This window comes from Chinchilla lanigera, unplaced genomic scaffold, assembly GCF_000276665.1.
Source record: "Chinchilla lanigera isolate Chin_1 unplaced genomic scaffold, ChiLan1.0 scaffold00006, whole genome shotgun sequence".
NCBI lineage: Eukaryota > Metazoa > Chordata > Mammalia > Rodentia > Chinchillidae > Chinchilla > Chinchilla lanigera.
Window position 1 is genome coordinate 3,799,653 of NW_004955407.1, and position 22,575 is coordinate 3,822,227.

Consider the following 22,575-nt stretch of genomic DNA (forward strand, 5'->3'; position numbering starts at 1 on the left):
TATTCAGAATTTGCCAGTATCTCCTCAGGGTACCTTGGACAAATCATTTCATCTCTTCAGTTTTCGTTAGTAACACTAAGATGTCGGTGCCAGTTTACAAGACGGTTATGATACATCTATGTGATACGTATAAAGTGATCAGCAAATTTGAACATACTGTGTCCATATTAGTGTTTTTGAGTTTTGCCCATTGTAAGGCTTTCTGTGAGAAAAGTTGAAAAGAACAAGCATTTAATGTATATTGACAAAAGATAAAAAATACTCAGATAATCTTTAGAAAGTTTGCATTTATTAATGCAGCAAGCAATTGTATTCATAACATAAAATAAAGTGAGAGAAGATTTAAGCCTTTCTCCTAGTTTAAGAATTACTTTAGTTTCTCTTTGGTTTCATGCTTTCCCACAAGTAGTTTAGAATGTCACATGCACTTATAGTAGACATGTTGTACAGTGAGATCGTGCAAAACGCTCATGATGATCCTCATCTGAGACATCTGAGACTTCTTTCCTGCTGGTGTTTTCAATAAAACCATATTACTTCAAGTAAAATTACTTATACTTAGAATATGGCTAAAACATGTCCTGTGACACAGCATATAATAGAAGTACTTCCTTTTGGTAATGATGTATGATATAGGGTATATATATCATATATATATATATATATATAGAGAGAGAGAGAGAGAGAGAGTTTTTCTGTAGTTGTGTGGGATGGAGCTAATTAAATTGCCATTGAACTCAGGCCTACCAACCCTTATGACTGGTTCTTAGCTCTTTTTGCTACCAGGATTCATGCGCTGCACTCCGACTTTTTCATTTACTATGTCCAAGGTGGCTACTCTCTTTCCAATAATTTTTTCTCATTCTCCCTCTCAGTCTTATTTGCCTTGTTTCCTCCATTGAGATGGAGAAGCCACAAAGCAGGAAGTTGCTTTGGAAAAGTCATATTGAAGCCAGCAGAAACAATTTTCTTCAAATTAATCTAGTAATACCATAACTCAAATGATCTTTCTCCCTATGGTCTCCTCTGTAAAGCAGTCTTGAAAAGATTCTTCATCTCTTTGGACAGTTTTATACCTATTCCCAGAGGACTCAACTTCCTAATGTATCAACAAGAAAGGTAAATTCCCTCATATCTGTTTAAATATATATTATTCAGAAGTTTAATCACTAAAATGTTTGTTTATTGTCATTAAATTTATGAGCAATATATTCATTCTTTTAAGGTCAACAGCTGCAGGTATCTGGTCTGGTAAATCATACATGGTAATAAAAAGATTATGAATTTGTTTTAGAAAAGGATCAGGTTTTATATTTATGGTTATCTCAGAGTTCCAAGCAAACAGAACAGAAGTAAAATAAGTCTGATAGAATACATTGAGTTGAATTAAATTTAACATATCTTCTAGCCCAAGGGAAATATGTGAATTACAAAAGGAATATATTTTTTTGAGAGAACGCAGTGATCTGAAAGGAAGAAAGATCAAGAATATCTGTCCTGATGAAAGTTGTAATTGAGAGGTGGCTCTCTAGATCTTAGCCCAACAAAGTAATAAAAGTATAGCAAGCCAGTCAATATAGCTTTGCATTCTGCTTCATACTCTTCCACCAACTTTAGGATTTTAATGTAATCAAGCATAGAGCATCACAATAGCTGCATGATGGAAGGTACAGAATTTTACTTTCTATCACCATGTGATGGATATGTGCCACAGCAGCAGTCTCTGCAACTCTGTTACGTTCTCAATAGAGCTGAAACTAATACTTTTCCACAGATTACCTCTTTACTTTTTTGGTTTTTGTTCTTGTTTTCCTCTTTATTGTGCATGGTGATCCATAAAACAACAATCTTTTGGGAAGAGAATAATGCTGATTTTGGTTTGGTGGCAATGTGGGTTTTGCAATTGCTGATGTTTTAGCCAGTAGCAACACTGTACAGTTAACATCATGTACACACACCCCATACATATGAGCTGTAGTAATATAATATGGATTGAAAGTTTTAAACAGATGGCAAGATGGTGGAACTACACTTTCTAATTAAAAACAACAACAGCAAAACTTCTTTGGGTAAATAATGTGTACAGTACAGTTAACTTTTAGTGTGTCCAGCCGGGGAAGGGTGTACAACTCCATGAATCACACTCACTGAGCATTCCAGTCCTTCGGGTACATTTACACCTCCCCGCCCGCTTCTCACCACAGCTGGGGCTTGTTTCCACTGCTGAGTTTTAAATAATTCAGTGAAATTTTTGAGAAATAAGGAATGTTTTGCATAATTTTGAAGCTTGATTACTATTTGCACCAAATGTTGCTGATCAGCAAGATTGCCTCAATGGGAATAGTGAAATTTTCCTTTGAATTGAAATTGAAAACAAACTCATTATAGTAAAAGCTTGAGCAAATCAAACTCACACAGGATCATTTCACACTTAATATAGTAAAATTTTGAAGTGACCCCGAGTACAACATGAAAAAGAGGTCTAATTGGTGGCCTTTGCCTCTGAACCATTATAAAAGATTAACAATCCCTTGGTGTAGTTATGTTAGACTTTACCATTTCTTTTTAAATGATTTTATTCACTTGTTCCTGGAATGTTTTCTCTGTCTCTAACGTTTATCATTAAAAATAAATATTTCACATTTATGCAAAATAGTAAACATTCAATTTGAACATTTCTATATAGTTTTTTATTTTGAGTGTAACAGAACTTTTTTTTAAATGCACATGAAAAGCAACCACAGTACAAAACTTATAGGCTATTTATTGAGAAAAGAGCATTTCACATAGACATGATTGCCCTTTAAAGCATACGACTAAGGAGGTGGTTCAGGTTTAGAAATAAAGAAGAATAAATAAATTAAAAAAATTTGTTACTGGAAGAAATATTTCTAAACATCTTCATTAAAATTCTAGCACCGGAGGGCCAACAAATTCAGTACTTTATACACAGCAAACAAGAGGATAGGGTTGAGCAGGTTGGAAAAGAAATTCCCTGATTAAATTAGCTCTAATCTAAATAGGGAGAGTAAACTTTGAGATCTGAGGAATTCTGAGAAAATAGCTTTTCTCAGAATAGCTTTTCTCACACTAGCTGTATGACTACTATCAGCAGTCATACATGATGACAAACAAATGTGGAACAGCACCTGGTAATTCTGTTCTTCGGTAACTCCTGTCAAGGAGATCAAGATTTTTAGGAACTTTAGAGTCCTGAACTTGATGCAATATACTTATTCAAGCCATCTGCTGCATTTAAAAGACACTTTATGCCACCTTCATTGTCTCTGTCTGTTCACTAATAATAAAACTGTCCCATTTGTTTCTGCATGCAGGAATTTTCATCAAACATGTCCCCAAGTGCACCTCCTCTTTGGTAGCGTGTGCTTTCTTGGACCTACGGCATATTTAAAAGACACTTTATGCCACTTCTCACTTCTTATTTTTATTTCCCATTGATAAAACTTTCCTATTTATGTCTGCAAAGGGACTTTTTAAACAAACACAAAGATATGGCCCACTACACCTTCTTTTGACTCCTTGGGCTTATCTTACATGAATGTGTTATTCTGCACAAATGTACTATGAAAGGCAGTGTACAAGACCCATGGAATATTTAGATTAGAACTACGGAGGAATGATTTCTTTACCTTCATGAATAACCCGAAGCAATTCCTAAACAAAATAGGCACTCAAAAATTTTTGTTGAATATGATAAAAAAAGAATGCCGGTGTAATAAGCAATTATCATAACTGTCTGTTCCAACAATGAGATGATTTGTGCTTTTATATGAAAATAAAGACAATTTTGTATTAAAGACAGCATCCCTTCTGTTACCTAATGTCATTTAGATATCTGACATCTGCATTTTGTGTAAGGAATCAGTGAATGTGTAACTGGTGAATTCTCAGTGCTGATATTATAAGGGCAGAAATTAGGCAGAAAGAAGCAGAAGACAGTTCAAATTTTCTTGAAATGAGACTAGGGAGAACATTATCTGTCTCTATTTGATTTTTTTTTTTTTTTTTGTCTTTTTCAGGCAGAGTCTCTGTAATCAGTTCAGGCTGCCTTGAACTCACTGTGTAGCCCCAGGCTGGCCTCAAACTTACAGCAACCCTCCTGCCTCAGCCTCCTGAGTGCTAGGATTATAGGCGTGCATCACCATGCCCAGCCCTATTTGATTTTTATTTGCAGTGGTTACAGGTAAGATTGATCTTGTTCTCCTATGTCTCTACTTGTTGAAACCATATATTTATTGACAAATCTGTTAGAAAATTGCTTATCTGAGTAATCTCTTCTCAACTTGAGCCTGAATTATGCTAATAATTTAGTTGGGGCTACTTTCCACCCTACTTGTGATAACTGACTGACTACAATGGCTTTGGATACAGAAGCTGGATTTAGGCACTACTGCTTCTGTGTTTTAAGAACACTCTTACCAACCTGCTTGCTTTTGAAAAGAACTGAGTGCTTGAGTGCTTCCCATGGTGAGACACCTAAAAGGATTTGTGCAATTCAGTGAACGTAGGTCTGAGAAGCACAGCTGTCACGTAGTAGATAGTAGGAGCAAGCAAGCAGTTACAGCAGTCCAGGGTTCCCTGGGCAGCTTCACCTTTCCCGGAAGCACATGGGAAATAAGTAATAGGCTAATTTTCAATCATCTTTATGCTACCAGAACATAAGCTGGACTCTGTGGTGCTAGAGTTTAGGCCAAGTTCCACTTTCTTTCTTCCTATTACATACTTCTACTGTGGGTGTGGTTATACTATAACCAAGAACAGGAAAGTAGCTGGAAACATTTATCACCTGGTGAATGCTTTTTATTTAGGATTCCATGTTGGTAGATCTTTTTTTTTTGTGGAGGGGGTGCGGTTTGAGACAGGGTCTCATTATATAGTACAGGCTGGCCTTCAACTCACTAGGGAGCCCAGGCTGGCCTCGAATTTACATCAATTCTCCTGCCTCAGCGTCTTAACTGTTGGGTTTGCAGATGTATGCTGCCACTCCTGGATGACTGTGGTTCTTTTCTGAAAGACACATGGAAATTCTGTTTCTAGCTACTTGTTTCAGATTATATGTGAAAGAAATGCTAGATATGAGGAGGCTTGGCTAATGAGTTGATATGCAAATGGATTGAAAAAACCAACTAAGAATGGTAATAAAATATTTACTTCTAAATGTATCATATGAAATACTACATGTGTTATGTATATACAAACTAGTACACTAATAATTTTTTAATCAATTTGTAATCTGATGAAAAGCTTTTGGATCAGACCATGGAGCAATATAAAGAGGAAAAAGCTGTATAATTTCAGACCTGCCACCAACTAACTCTTTGACTTAAAGTAAATATCAAATTACTTGAGATTCAATACTTTTATTTATGTGATGCAGAGAAAAACACCTGCCTCAAATTGGGCAATCACATGAATTGAGATGTGTGGATATTTTTGAAAATATATATGCAATTGTGAGTAACATAGACCATAAAAAAAAATTGAAAGAGAAGACAGAAATTCTAGGGAAACGGCTGTTCTGAATGTCGTGGTCTCTTATTTCCTTATCGGATCTCCCCACAGCGCTGTTGTTTAGATCTTACAGTTACTCAAACATAGCTTTCAAAAAATTGAAAGGCTTGCATTTTTAGAGAAGTATTAAAGGTTTAAAATTAAGTATCTTCTATAGTGTCTTGACTTTAAAAATGAAACTAAGGTAGTTCTGACCAACCTATTGTAAAAATGCATTTTTTAAAAATTTAATTTAATTTAATTTAATTTAATTTAGCAATTTTTTTGTCTTTTTGAGACAGGGTCTCGCTATGCAGTTCAGGCTGGCCTTGAGCTCACTTTGTAGCCCAGGCTGGTCTCGAACTTGCCAATCCTCCTCTCTCAGCCTCCCGTGTGCTAGGATTACAGGCATGTGCCACCAAGCCTGGCACATTTTTTATTTTAAAAAGGAAAAAAAAAATAAAATAACAACAACAAAGACAAAAACAAAACAACACAAAATCAATAAAAATGATACAGAATTTCAAAACAAGATGACAATAGAGGATAACTAACATAGTTGTACTACTGACTTCTATCGCTTTACTGAAAGGAACAGTAAATGATTAATCATTTGATCAATCTTGCATGACTATATTTGTTTTCCTGAGAAACCACTTTGAAGATATCAGTATGTAATATAACAACCATTGTTAATTTCCTACCACTTTGTCTGTAATCCAGTATTGCTTGTATTGTTCTTTTGTTATTTTGTAAATGGATGTCTGTTTGTTAATATGTTTTCACTCTTTTATTTTTAAAATATAAAAAAATCAAGATGATAGGAAATTAATAGTGGTTGTTATATGTAAGAATGTTGCTAAGAAAAATATAATTTTTAATAATTAGAAAAATATAGTTCCTTAATCAGGAATGTCTGCAATAAATTGAAGAGCAAATACCAAATCATTAAAATAAGTTTTAATAACCCAATCATATTTTATTATCAAGAAGAGTCAATATTGTAAAAATCATAATATCACAATCAGTAGGAAAAACAAAATTATCTTACATGATAGTCTCATTCAGGTTTAAGAAGTAGTCAATAAAAGAAAATATCTGTGTGAACATTTATCCAGCTTCCTTATCCTGATTGTCCAATTAAGAAACTTGCATCGTTAACTCAAGTCAACTGATCGATATTCCTTTCAAATGTAAAGCAGATAATCAGCTGGAGCAGATTCTTGCATTTATTACAACTGCAATGTCAAAATATGCCAATATTGCAGAGGTGATGAGAAGAGCTTGCCAGATCAGATTTCTTTGTAAATACTGTCCCTCTTGTGTTTCCTTGCTGTTTCAATCCCCAGTCCCTGCTCTGAGACAGAGCTGGCTGAAGTGCATTTGTGGAAATAGAGAAATAAGAAAATGTATGCGCCTTGCTGAGCCTTCACTGAATTTACTGCCTTGGATGTTCAGATGAACATACTTACATTAGTAAAACATTAAAAATTAAATTCTGTAGACTACTTCCTGCTGTTTACAAAAAACAAAACAGAGAGACACACATTCTACACCTTAAAGTCGAGAAACAGACGAGCTCCTGATATGCCACAGTTCAGTGGGCTTTCTGCCCCTTCCATAGCATGGACTTCATCCTGGTACTGTTTTTGTCCATGACTGATAATTGTCAGATGATAAAATCATGAATGTATGTATTTTTTATGGCTGAAAGGAAAGAAAGAGAGAAATTACACCACAGTGTCAGACCATCACTTTTTACTTTCAGTCTAATGGCCAGTTTAACCCAAAGACCACTCTTCCACCAATACCACTTATACAGGAATTCCACGCAGAGGTCGGTCTGACATGTGTCCTTATTTTAACTTTTTTTTTTTTTTTTTTTTTTCAAGGAATTGAACTCAGGACCTTGTGCTTACCAGGTAGGCACTTGTGCCACTGAGCTATATCCCCAGCACTGTGTCCTTGTAACAGTGGGCTAAGCTCATGTTTTGTGATACGGGTGCCTTAGATCTCCTGCAGGAGGGTGTGCTGCAGACAGCATATGAGGGTGAAGTCCCAGGTGCCACCTCCCTGTTTCCAACATTTTGTTTGTTTAAGTCTCACACCATTTCTAGGCTGCTCCTGGACAGCAGTCACGGTCCAGCTCCTTCCCGCAGGGTTCAAATGCGGACTTCCAGCGTGTGACCTCTTGGACTGTTTGTTTCCTCAGGTTTAAAATCTTTCTGATGGTAGGCACAGCACAGTGATGCTCAGACAGAGGAAATGCGGAATTCTTTGCTACAGAAACTTCTGAACTAGGCATGGCTGCCAGGCAGGGCCATGTTGGGGCTGTCTGCCCATGGGCTGGGGTAACAGCACGTTGGAGCTATGAGGAGTAGATTATGTGTGGTAAGAAGGCGGGGTTAGCTAGGCTCTCCTGATCCCCGTGAATTGGCTAAATTTCTAGGCTCCAGGGCAGAAGGACTGTCCCCAGTATCGGGGTACTTGGCCCTGGGGCAACCAGGGAAGTGGATAGTGGTCCCAGTGTTGAGATCTGATAAGGGAAAGGGCTTGGACATGGATGTGCTCAGTTGCTCAACAAGGGGTTCTGAGTTGGTTCTAGCTGGGCAGTCAACACGAGGTCAAGTTGTCATGGAAAGGGGGAGAGAAAGGAAGGAAGAAGAAAGAAAGAAAAAGAAAGAAAGAAAAAAAGAAGGAAAGAGAAGGAAGGAAGGAAGGAAGAAATAAAGAAGGGAGGGAGGGAGAGAAACAGGAAGGAAGAAAAGAAGAGAGGAAGGAAGAAAAGAAGAGAGGAAGGGAGGGAGGGAGGGAGGGAGGAAAGAATGGAGGGAGAAAGGAAGGAAGGAAGAGATGGAAGAAAGAAGGGAGGGAAGGAAGGGAGGGAGGAAGGAAGGGAGGGAGGGAGGAAAGGAGGGAGGAAAGGAGGGAGGAAGGAAGGAAAGGAGGGGAGGGAGAGAAGGGAGAGAGGGAAGGAGGAGAGAAGGGAGGGAGGGATGGAGGAAAGAAGGGAGGGAAGGAAGTGAGGGAGGAAGGGAGGAAGGAAGGAAGGAAGGATGGAAGGAAGGAAAGAAGGAAGGATGGGGCAAACTAATCCAAATGCCCAATTCTCCTTTCTTTCTTCCTTTCCTAGTTGCCACATCTGCTTGGAAGTTTGAAGTTTCCCTCTACCTTCTGCTTCACTTTTCATCAACTTTTTCGCCTTGATAATAAAAATAAAGGATCTGTTTTATGTGCAAAGAAGCAAGAAGGCAACAAACAAGCACAAGTAGTGACCACGTAGTTAGTAGAAATTTCCCAGAAAGTATCTATGTCATTTTTAAGTACCATCAAATTTTAACCATTTCTGTTTTAGTTCAGTAATCATTTCTCTGAGCCAAAGATAACTAGCTACACATTTGTTTGTTTATACAGTATATCAAATATTTCTGGTAAAATAATTTTATTAAAAGTGAAAGAATGGATCAGTGTATATATTATTATCAACAGCTTAGTGATTCATTCGCATTCATAAGGTTCACCATGTTCTCACAGATCTGAGGGTAGTTTATATTAACCAACACAGCAACCTCCTCAGGTAGTTCCTGTATTTTCTTTCAATCACAAGTGATAGTTAAAAGTGGAACTCTGGTCCAGTATAAAGTAACATATTTTATTTGAAAAGCCTAGAAATTTAAATTGTATATTAAATGTTGTCTTAAAAAGATTTAATTTTTTTCTTATTGTTACATTTTTATTAATGTTCTTACATGTGAACTCCCATAGAGATAATTCACACTTACTTTTCACATGTTTGTGTGTGCATATGGTTTATGCATGTGTGATTTTTAAATGTTGGCTTACAGTTTCTAATATGGTTATCAGTGGCCACCTAAGGAGTTTGAAAGTCATGAGAAGGAATTTAAAAAAACAATGAAATCTATTTTTGCTAAAATAAGTTATAGCAGAGCAATACATTTCACAGGACAGATTGCTTGGAATTTCTCTTTGAGGCTCTCTGTGAGGGAAGTGGTATCGGTTATGGCTTGGATCTAAAATGTCCCCAAAGTCTCATGTACTCGTAAATGGGGCTCCTGCAAGGTGCTTGTGCTGCCGGGCTCTGTGCAGAGCCTACTGCTAGGAGCGGGGGTGTGGCTGGCGGTGGTCGTGGGGCCAGGACCTGGAAGGGTGGGTTCTGTCCCTGGATCCTGCCTTCTCCCTCCCTGCTTCCCAGCTACCACAGAGTGAGCAGTTTCCTCTGCCATACCCTTCAATCATGCCGCTTCTGCCTTGGAACCAGCCAACCCTGCACTAAGTCCCCTGAAAGCCACGGCCAGAACTAAACATTTCCTCCTTTCAGTTGCAGTTGTTAAGTATTTTGGCCCAGAGACAGGAAAGTTGATTAATACATACTGAAGACTTTGAAACGTCTTATGACATTTGCACACATTCTGTCAGGCGAGATGAAAGAGGTAGGATGTCCTTAGATAGGGAACGACGGGGTCTGGGGTGGAGCGAGATTCAGTCATCACTGGCACTGCATATGCATTCATGCCACGCATTAGTCCAAGGTCAAAATTCCTAGATCCTCATCCTAAGACTAGACCAGTTATATGGTTAGAATTTTACTGACCAGCTAGGGAGTTGTTGTGTAACTGTTCTTGGTTCATTTTCTGTTTTTATCCACTTAAACTTTAGTGGATGTATTAATTCCACTTTTTGTTCTTAAACTTACAACTATTCATTTAAAAATTAAGTTCTAGGATACATATTTACTCAGACACTATATATATGTATATACACACTCAACCTATAAATATTATAAATATGCACATGTAATACCATGAAATATAGCATTAAATTTTTATATTACCATTTATATAAACATTTGTATTCACATTTGTTTAGCTTGTTGATATGGATTAAGGCTACCATTAATCTTAGATGCTACATAGCTAAAAGGTAAAATGCTATGTTTGAGATGGGTATGGATTAAGTTAATGAAGAAATATTATGACAATTTTGATTAGATTAATATATTTTATTATTATATTTAATTTGTTTTCATATCCATGAAGTATGAATCATATGTTTGTAAAAACAATAGATTATTTTTTAGTGTAAGAAACACATAAAAATTGTTAAAACACAATGTTTAAGTGTGATTTCTCCTTTACATAGCATTAGACTTTTTACAATGAAATATTTATGGCAAAAACTTACCATAGAAGAAGTGGCATTGAAATGAAATTCACTTAGAGAAATCTCATACTTCAGTACTTCACTGAACTAGTTAAAAGTAATCGGAGTAAGATTTTAATAACCAAGTAAAACACTTGTACAGTTGGAAAGCGAGAACACTACACATTAAGTATTAGTGAAATAAAATACATTAGAAAGTCATTCCACAGTCATTGTTAATGGTGAGTGTCCAAAGGTGATGAGATTTTTTTTTAATGAACGATGACAGAGATTGTTGCTGTATGTATGTGCACCTTTATAGGATGGGCAGTGAAGGGTGGAAGGAAGTGAAATAGATACTACCAAATAGAAATAAGAAAGATCATATTTTATTTAACTTATCCCTCTTATACTCAAACAAAAGCAAACTAAAAGTAAGTCACAAAGACCATTCATACTGGTTACTCCATCATTGTTTTTCAAACCCTTATCATATACTTTTCTTACAGTAGAAATAGAAGTTACTTTCATTTTGTTACTATCACAAGGCTCAACTTCATTAAAATAATCAAACTTGAGAAACAACTAAAAAATATGCCTGAATCTATAATAGGTATCAGATATATAATATATATTATTTTGTATGTAAAATATATTTATATATCTATCTATATATAGCATATGAAATATAATTTTTAATAGGATTGTTTTTAAACCTTGTCTTGGCTATACTTTCAAATGCTTTCTTAAAAGTAAATAGTTTTACGAGTAGTTTAGATCCTTGCCTTTGAATGAAAGCTTATATATTTCCCAACTTATTTAAATTTGTTTTTTCCCAAATGAAGTTGTTTATACCAAGAAGTTAAGAAAGCGCTCACAGATCATGTCAGAACCTTATTCAATACGCTAGTGTAAAGTGTTGACTTGTGCCGGGCCGGTAGACATGGACACTCCCCTCACAAGCATTAGTTCAGCACTCTGTGCATGAGCTCATCTCTATCATCTTCCAGGCTGCAGCTCCGTTAGCAGAGCTGTAATACCAAAGGTAATTAGTGCAGGCTTGTCAGTTGGATTTTTGCTAACATTGTGGCCTTTATTTTATACTATATTTTTAAACGGTTCCTCAGGGAAACCAAATCACTTTGTTGGCCAGGAAGAGGCTATTCATTCTGGCCTAACAAAAGCCCTATTTAATTAAGAAGCATCCTGCCATTTATTGTGTACTCCCAACTACAATTTGGATGCTGGTCTCTAAATGCTAAGACTTGTCAGACTCAATTTCTCTGTTCTAATTTCCAATCAGAGAAAATGTGATACCAGGCATGGATCCAATTTTCCTTCTCTATTAACATTTATATTGACAGAGTTAATGATTTTATTATCATCTTTGGCTTGTTGCAAAACAGCAGTCATCGTATCCCTCTTTGTGCACCGTTACATATATATTATAAATTCACTGTCCCTGGAGAAATCACAAGTCATCCTATTAGATTTAATTAAGTGATCAGAATGACTGGCGGGAAGTCAGAGAGCTTTAGAAAGAGGATAGCATTTCCAGGTAAGAAACGAGATTAATATCTTCTCTATATGAATAATACGTCCAAGTGGATAGGCAGGGGAACATTCTGCAAGGCTCTTCTAGCGACTTGAGTTGTAATCTCCTTGACACTGCTCTGAAAATTAAATATTGAAGGAGTGTAAAACCTATACTTTTGTGCTACTTTAAAAAATATTACAATGGGCTTGTAAGTCTCCTTTGGATATGGAACAAAATTGTATCAAGAGGTAGTAATATTCATATCATATAGTAGTAGTAATCACATAGTAATAGTAATCATATTATAAATCATATATATAATTATAAATCATATATACTAGTAATAATTGTATCAAGAGGTACTAATACTTTGCATTTATTTCTTACCTTTTGGACTCAAATTTCCCCATTATTATATAGTCATCTCTCTGATTTAGCTGTAGTTTACTTATTGATTTATTTCTCAAATGTTTAGGCTGTGCTGATTTTAAGTCCCCACTTTGGAATAACTTATTCATTATGTAAGTGTACAGTTTCACAGGGGTGTAATTTGGTGCTCTTGTTTTAATGCACTTCTTTCTTATTTCACAGGGTACTGATACATATCTCTAAGTGATACTTCTCTATATTTCTTAGGGGCACCAGTGTGGTCTAATGATATAGCAGTAACATACCAGAAACATTTGCATCAATATAGAGCTAGGATATTTTATTGTAAAATTTTATTTTAGTTTTTATTTAACACATTAAAATGATATTTAAATATATTTCTCCACCATTTTCAGAAAAGAACATTTAAAAAAGACTAGCTGTTTTTTCAGTTCATTTAAGAATAATCATAGTCTTGCACAACTAAAGTGAAATGCAGATATATTTTTGGAATGTGATTAAATATATTTAGTATCCAAATACTGTCTCTGTCATAGTGAGGTTTTTTTTTTATTATTATTTATTTATTTTTTTCCTGTACCGGGGATCAAACTCACGACCTTGCGCTTGCCAGGCAGGTGCTGTCCTGCTAAGCTAAATCCCCAGCCCCTCCAAATACTGTCTCTATGCAAATTCCTTGTCAACACTTTAAAAAATTATGCTCATCCTCTGAGACACGTACAACTAACATTATGACTTTAAAGTGGTAAAGGAGAGCAGTCATTTCAGAGATCCTTAAGTGAATTCCTGGAAGCACTGAGAAGTAGAATCATGCTAACAAGAAGGATATTAGCTGAACATATATTGATTTTGCTGGGGAAGGGAAACAAATATAGCGTGAGGGACAGAGAAAAAAGAGAACACAAAGGAGTGAATATTACAAGCCTGTCCCTCTTAAGTCACAAGAAAACCAGTCATTGAACACTGTGCTTTGGATGAACCATGAATATGAACTATGTAGGCTTCACAGCTCAAGGAAATGAGGTAGATAAATGCAACACGCACTCACTTTGTCCCTTGAGGTCATTTTTGAGAAAGAACCATTTAGATTTGCCATTACGTATTTAAACATTCATGACAAAATCAGGAAGGGAGAACATTAACCCTGCGCTGTATTTAGAAGGAAGCGCCGTGGAGTAAGAATTATATTCTCCTCTACAGATCTCCAAGCCTTCATCCGTAGAAGTCAGGGAAAGCCTCTTAGATGCAAGGCTTTTCCCTTGTCACTATTTTTCCTTTTATAAGAAAGGAGAAGATCTTCACCTCTGCTAACCCCAGAACTTCCTATTAGACTCGTGGTTTTGGCTCCGCCCTTGTCTTGAGACAAGCAGAAATAATATTAACCGGGCTTTACCCTGGTTATACCAGCGACCATGAGAACACCCAGATTCCCAGATCATCCTTATTGATGACTGATTTGCCACTACAGATTCCACTACAAACTCTGCACAGGCCCCACAGTCTCTAACTTTCGAACGTTTTCCATGAGCCCTCTGGAACATTGTAGTACACTCAGAAAAAATAAAACCTAAGTTTCCAAGTTTTTCTACCTGTTCTTTTTACCTCCAAAGTAACAAAAATGTAAATCTTCCTTGAGGGCTGCACACTTTCCCCAGTCCTCTCTCTACCACTGAGACTGAAGTGGGGTGAGGCTGCTCCTTATTTGGAGGTAAAATACCCATATCAGACCATGACCGACCTTCTCCATTACAATTGCATACTGTTTTACTTATGTATTTTATTTGTTTTTTGGTTGGTTGGTGTTTTTGTAATGCTGAGGATCAAATCCCTGGCCATGGTCTTGCAGACAAAGCAAACACTATAGCTCGGCATACACAGCTGCACATCATACCTGCAAAGCTTTTGCTTCTGATTTCCTGTCACTCTATAATCACATCTTGGTGACACTTCGAAAACCTTGGCCTCTCAGTTCCTCAAACTCCTTTTTCATCTGCGTAGACTTTCATTTCCTTATCGTACTTAAGAGACCTGACAGGACCAGTCTGTGACATCATCATGATCTAAGCATTTCTCTGAGAATCACTTCTGTCTCTTCACTCTTTCTAGGTATCATACATTCAACTTTTTTCTAGATCTCAGTCCTTTGAACTGATTCTGCCATGCTGTGTCTTCCTTTTATTTTTCTCCTCTCTCATCCTCATCTCTCTCTTTATTAGTTTCTATTTCTTAGCCAACTGTACACTTACCCCCTTGCATTGACCCTGGATTTTCGTGACTCTCAGTTCATGTGGGTTCAGTTGTTAGACCACAGTCCTGTGTAAAGCGTGCTCAGTGCTACCCGGCAATTGTTACATCAGGTCTATCTGCTTTCCATTTCCCCTCCTCTCTCCTCCAAACCTAATACTGCTCTTCTCATTTGTCCTTCTTCCCTCTCAGCAGATGACTATCTTGTTTTGTAAAAAAACTAAGAACAATGAGAAGAGACATATTATAATTTCCAATACAACTTTACCCATGTACCAGCCACAGTACCCATAAGTTCTGTTTAATTTGTATAGTTGTATTTAAGGCCAAGTTCACTTTCTGTAGAAATTCTGCCCATTTTCTTCTGTATCAGCAATTGCTCTATCACAGCGAATTCTTTCATGATGTCACGATCCATTTAAAATCCCTCATTCCACATTAAAAAATAAGCATCGGTTGATCTTCACTTCCCATGATTCCATCATATTTTTAAGTTTCAGAAATGCCATCCTAATTAACTGGTTCATCAACTGTGAAATTCCTGGAAGGTTTTTATGTGAATTGACTTGTTTTCACTTCTCTTATGTATCTGGTTATTTATTTTGGGGTCATCTTTCTTGTGGACTGTCTTACTTCTTTTGTGGTGTTATATCAAAATATCATAAACTGGATACCCTCTGAGCAACAGAATTTATTTTCTTACAGGTTTTGAAGATGCAAAGACCCGTGTCAAGGTACAGGTATATTTGGTTCCTAGTAAGGGCCAGTATTGTTGTTCATAGATGACTTCTTCTGTCCAGCCCTCACATGGTGGAAATTTGAAGAATCTCTCTTTTCTAAAGTCACTAATCCCATGTGTAAGGGCTCTGTGTCTCTGATGTAAAAACGGTAGAAGGGTGCAGTGCCAATTCCTAAAACCCATCAAATTGGTGATTAAATTTTAACATATAAATTTGGGAAGGACACAAGCATTCAAACAATAAAATTGTGTGAATCAATGATTTGCTCCTTTTTTATTGTGAGGTAGTAATTCACTGTTTGGACGTACCAAAGTTTGTGTGTTAACTGTCCTGCCAATGAACAGTTGAGTTATTTCTAGATTTAGCTACTACAAAGAGAGTTATTATAAACATTTCTGCAAAAGTTTTTGTGTGAACACATGCTTTCATGCATTTGGATGAATTAGTAGAAAAGTTGCTTCCTAGGGTTGATGCATATTTAGTTTTTAAAGAAAACTCTAAATGGCTTTCCAAAGTGGTTGTACCAGTTTCTACCCCGCCTGCTGTGTTTGAGAGTTTTTGTTGCTATTCATTTGCACAGAGATGCTCTGGTCAGTCTTTAAAGTTTTAGTAATCTAAATAGGTAAAAAGAGGCACCTCATTATGCTTTTTAAAAAACTATACATCTCCATAATGACTAATGATTTTAATTTCTCATATGTCTATTTGTCACCCATATGTCATTTTTAGGTTGAATTATATATTTTCTTATTTTTGAATTTTGAGGGATCGTTATATATTCTGAACACAGGTTCCGTATCAGATTTCCTGTTACAAATACATTATCCCAGTGTAATCTTTTCATTATTTTTATAGTGTCTTTTAAAGAGCAGAAGTTCTTGATTTTCATGAAAACAAATTTATCAGTATTTTTTTCATAGATTGTACCTTTGGCTTTGAATCTAAGATATCATGGAGGTTTTCTTTTACAATTTTTGTAGCCTTACATTTTATATTTTAACCTAGGTCTAAATTAATTTTAATGATGTGAATTACAGATCAAAATTTACTTTTTATGGATAGGCTATTATTACATTTTTAATTGTTTTATGGAATTCAGCATTAAGGGCAAGTGGGCCTAGAGATATCTTTGTGGAGGTCTTTTATCTGTCAATTCAATTTCATTAAAAGAGTAGTTTTATTGAGTGAACATACTTTTATTAAGTGAACTTTTAATAGTTTGTTTCCTTCAAATAATAGGCTATTTTCATGTGGGTTGTCAAATTTGTTGGTATAAAACTCATGATAACTACTTATACTTTAAATGTCTATAGAATCTATGGTAATATCACCTCTTTATTTTCTGATATTACACGTTTGTGTCATTTATTTTCTTTTTTTTAGGTGCTAAAACGGTTTTGAGCTTTTATTAAAAAATATATTCGCAAACATATAAAATTTAGGATGAAAAATGCTCATTTTAAAACATGTAATGTTATTATTTGCAAACATACACAGATGGTATAAATCCCACACCACCAAAAATGTTAATGACGCAGCACTGCGCTCATGGAACAAACAGCCTTGCTGTCACCCCACAGCTTCTCGCCCCACTTGCAGGGAGCTGAGAATCCGTACAATGAAAGTCGCGAGAGCCACACTGCCAAAGCAGTAGTACAGGGGAAAAAGATCACTTAGCGCACACATTTTAAAAACACGTTTCCTAAGGATTCACATAGACAAAAGGAAAACACAATTTTGCATTTTCCCCACTTTGAAGTGATCAATATTGCATCTTAGCATGTTAAAGAAAGATGTCAAATCCAAGTCTGAGTGAAACATTGCACGTATCTCTCCTGCTGAAATCTGCCGAAAAACAGGCTCCTTGAGGCCCTGGCCCACTCATGGAAATGTTCTCAAGCACAGCGTTTAAAAAGCCTACTGCAAGTTGCTTTGCTCTACTCAGCTCTTAACATTTTAGACAGTGAAAACACAGGGCACTATTTAGAGTACCAGAAGATACTCTAAACACAGCTGCAGAAAACCAAAGGCAGGCAGGAACCGTGCTCCACAGTGCACATGCAGCAGGACGCAGGGCGCGGGCCGGGATCCCTCGGTCTTCCTCCCTGTGCTGGGGGAGCCCCCTCGCGCCCGCGCCGCCTCATTCTCTCCACGTTACAGTATGACGGCTGACTTTGTTTTTTAAGCAGTTAGGCATCTTCAATTTCATGTTGCATTATTAGTAATACAATGGCAGTTATGGCCTCTACTATCAAAAAGAGAAAAATTCAAACTACATTCTTTGGGGCAGGAGAGTAAAAAAACTGCATGGTTTAAAAATATTTATGTAACAGTGGATTTGGTGGGGTTTATAATTTCTACAAGAGAATACAGGCCGGAAACAGAACAAATGCTTGGACATGCAAAATCTATTGGACACATTCTAAATTAAGCCTGTGCATCCTCCTGTAGAGAAGGGCCCAGGTTGACTTGAATTCTGAACAAAAAAGACCACTCTGTTCAAGATAAGCTGTGGACATTCCACATGCAGATTGCATGAAATGCTTTTCTCTGATACTGATGGTCACTTGAAAACTTAGGATCCAAAGTCAAGCCGGCCAACTTTTACACCTCACAAATCCCAGGAGAGATGCTCAAGAAAGAGGAATAAAGCCATCTGTGAGGTACACGGGTTTGTGTACTTTTCAAAGACATCACTCTACAGCACAGAGCAGCGCCACCCACTGGTGATACTGGACACAGACCGTTCTCAGGGCTACTCCTGAGCCCACACTTGGACTGCGGAGGTTGGGGAAATGGGTGCATGAACAGATGGACAGGGTGGTCTGAACGCAGGTCTCCCGGGGTTGTGCAAAACCTAGCAAGAAGCATCTCCAGCTTGTTGTCCATTTGCATTCTACTAAGTTTCCAGTAAAGACATGGAGCAATGTGAATGTGCAATCTAAGCTAGCATGAGGTTCTGGAGAGTAAGCATGAATGAGGAATAAGGCAACTAAACTGTGACTGGCCACGGTCATCTATTTGCAAGTATCCAGGCTTGGCCTGGCTCTCTGGGGATTCATTCTGGCCTGAACTTCCTGGCAATCATGACCGCAAACTTCTGGCTTCGAGTTTTAAGTAAATAATTTGAACATACAAACCTGGGAGTGAAACAGATTTATCCTTTTCAAGTCTCCATGTTCTGGGCACTTAAAAATTTACTTTCACACTAAGGAAGCCTTATCATAGATTTTCTTTTACTGTCCACCATATTCATTCCTAGGATCAAAGGGTGAAAATTAACAGACTGATTTTAAGTCCCTCTTTAGGATATTCTCTCTGTACTCTCTCATATTATTAAACATACTCAAAAGCATCATTTAAATTCAAGTGTCTGTTATAACGAGAATCCCTTGATTCATCTGGTTACTAAGGCCCACTGAGACGACACTTGGGCATGATCCAACCTACCACTAAATTCATTTTATGAGAACAGCCACATGGCTTTTTGCACGCTGTCTCCTGGTGTCAGCAACACTCTTTATCTTACCATAACTTTGTCTTACTGTAACTTTCTCTTTCTCAAATGATGTGTGAGCAATTCATTTTTGGTTGTGGAGAGTTACACACTATCTTTGAAAAACAAACTACCTCCAGTTGAGTATGAAAACTTCTAAGCTTCCTTGAATTCTACATGCTCACACATACCTAGGTAGCAAAGCTGGGTGCTACTGCACCTTTCTCAAGTGGATGTGTCTGTATTTGGTCATGCTGTGAAGTCAACCTGAGTTTCTGGAGATCAGCTCTTGGGAGGGACATGCCAGCTGTGTTCATCATACTCAGTGGGGCCCTGAAGGAGCTCTGGCTGGCAATTAGACCGCTGTGGCTTAGCTCTGGGACTGGCTGGTTTAGGAGTGGAGACCTCCGCCTGGGCATAATCTTCATTGCCAGCATCAAGGTGCTATTTTGAGGTAAACCAGGGGCAACCTGTGTAGTAGCAGCTTCAGGTGGCAGAGCGGGACTGAGAACAGGGCTCAGTGGGATTGTGTAGCTTAGGGCAGCCTTTCAGTAGACTGTGTGATTGAAGCTGCAGTGATGAGCACTGGGGCAGGGACTTCAGGTTGATCAACTGCAGTTGATAAGCACTGGGGCAGGGACTTCAACTGCTCACAACTGCGTGGTGAGCAGTTGAATGGACACTCAGGTTTTCCAACTGGGTGGCTTCTCCAGAATGCTCAAAGGGAAACGGTAGGAAAGAGCTGGGCTCTTTCTGGGAGGCATCTCCTGGGAGCTTCTCTATTTCTACTGAACCCAGACCCACAACTGCTGGTTTTTGGCAAAAAGATTCCAAACGACTCTTCCACTGTCAGATGTTTATGTGCAGATGGAGCCGATTAACCTTGTGACCCAGAGGATGTCTCTTCTACAGTTTCAGTTACAGCTTCCCAGATTGAAAAGCTGAGTGCTTGACTGTAACCCAGGGCTGGGGGTATTTGAGTCACGCATCTGAGTCCTCTCATGTGCATCCTTGGCTCTACTAAGCATTTCCAGGATGTCGATAGGCCTGTGGTCACTGCAGCCATTGGCCTGGCTGGGACTCTGTTTATCTCAAAAAGCTTGCTGGGATCGCTGTGTCTCCTCGTCCACAACATCAGCCATGAGTTTTGCAATGCGGTGACAGTCATTCTTGTCATAAAACCATATACTGTCTATTGATAAACTTGCATTTCTATACAGAAGAAATGGTTCATGGAGCTGAAATTCCAAATCTTTATTCACTGATTCAACTAGATTGTGCGTATTCAGTTGATTTACAAGGGTAAAATCATGGTAAGGTGAAGCTGACCTTCGATATACAAATAAGGTCCCTTTTATATGAGTCTTCCCCCACTGGTTGGCCTTGGGGCAGAAGGTGTACAGAGCCACTTGGCCCATGAGGTCTGCGATGCTGGTGATGTAAGGGTCATGTTGCTTCAAAGCCGCTAGACTCATTTCCTGCCCAGCTCTGCTCAATGACTCCATCTTGAATCTCAGAGTGGAGCCTTTATTTTCTTTTTGATTAGTGAAATCTTCATCAGTTTTGCAGGTCTTTAACAACTCACTTTTTGGCTCACTTCCTTTTCTTTTATTTTTCTTCTGATTTTTATTTCACTAACTTTCATTTTAATCTTTCATATTTTCCCTCTCACATTTTCCCTTCTCTTTGTATTTGCAGCTTTGGATTTCAGTTGGTTTTCTTATTCTGGTTGCTAAGGTGAAACCGAGGTCATTTGTTGAGACATTGCTTCTTTTTTAATTATGCATTTACGATTATACATTTGCTTGTAAGTTCTGCTTCAGTTGTAGCAAAAAAAAAAAAAAATTGAGATGCTGTGTTTTTACTTTCATTCCAAAGTGATTTCTAATTTCCCTTTTGGTTTCTTTTTCAACTCATGGTTTATTTAGGGTGTGCTATTTAATTGCCAAGTATTTGGGAATTGTCCAGAAAGCTTCTCGTTAATTGATTTCTAATTTAATCCTACAGAGGATACAGAAAATACTTCACATGAAAGAAGACTTTTAAAATTACTAAGGCTTGTTTTATGAACTAGAGCATAACCTCTCTTGGTATATGTCCTAAGTAACGGGAAATATTGTGTATTTTTATTATATGGTGACATCTAAAAAGTCATTGAGGTCAGGTTCGCTGGTGATTAGTAATATTTCAGGATTCTTTTGCTTGAAGAAATTTCTTTTTTGAAATTTATTTCACATGTATAAACATTTAGAATTATTTTATCTTCCTGTTGAATTCAGTCATTTTATCATTATGAACTGAACCTCCCCTTTTTCTTTGATGATATTTTTTCTAAACTTTTATAGAATTATTAATATGGACCCTAACTTTTAAAAATTAATGTTCATATGACATGTCTTTTAATTCAACTGATTTGTATCCTTATATTTATAATGATTTGGTGTAGAAAGTGTTTCATTATGTCTTGTGTTTTAATTTAAACTGACAATCTCTGACTTTTTTTTTTTTTTGGAGACAGGGTCTCGCTATGTATTTCAGGCTGACTGTGCTCTCACTATGTAGTTCAGACTGGCCTCGAACTCATGGTGATCCTCCTTCCTCACCCTGCTGAGTGCTGGGATTACAGGTGTGCCCCACCATGCCTTGCCAATTTCTAACTTTTTAGGATTTAAATCTATCATTATTATAATTGTGTTCTATTTATTGTGTTTGTTCTATATTTTCTATATCATCTTTTCCTCTTTTCCTTCAGATAAAAAGACCAGGTTTATGTCACTTTTTTTCTCTCCTTTGTTGGGTAATTTGTGTTAAGTTTTTGTGTTATTTTAGTGGTCTCTTTAGGGTACAAGATTAAATCTTTAACTTACCAATTTATCTTTGAGCAAAATTATTTATTTATAATTTTGGCATTTTGCTAGTGAGAAATCTATTTTTGAACATATTTACATTTGTTCTTCTGAATATGATATATCCTTTCTCCTGTTTAAAAATTTAAAAAGTTATTTGTTATTGATCTCACAAAATTTAATTATAGCATGCCTTCATTTTTTTTCTTTTTACATTTGGTATATTTCAACCCATTGAATTTTGTGGGTCTATGATTTATAATGTATATCAAATATAGAATTTTTTCAAATGATTCTTTCTGTCCCTATTTTCTCTTTCAAGTACATTTATAGTAGGCAATTTAGAATAGTCCCAGAGATTGCTGAAGGTCTATTTTCTTTCTTCATTTTTCTCCCTATACTTCATTTTGTAGTTTTTACTGCTACTGTATTTCTTAAAGTTCATAAGTCCTTTTTCTGCTATGTTTTGTTTTCTATTAATCCCATAGATCATATTTTTAATCTCAGGCATTATCATTTTCATGTTTTAAATAGCTTCTATGTCTCTTACTGATTTGTACAACTTTTTTACTGAGTTTTGGACACTTGGCCTATTGTTAAAAATTGCTAAAATATTCTGTAATTCTATCATTTATTTTACTCCTGGATACT

General features: G+C 36.9%; 1 pseudogene; it reads right to left on the bottom strand.

Moving 5' to 3' along the window:
- Positions 1–19,269: 19,269 nt before the first annotated feature.
- On the bottom strand, positions 19,270–20,583 carry LOC102003317 (annotated as a pseudogene).
- Positions 20,584–22,575: the final 1,992 nt, after the last annotated feature.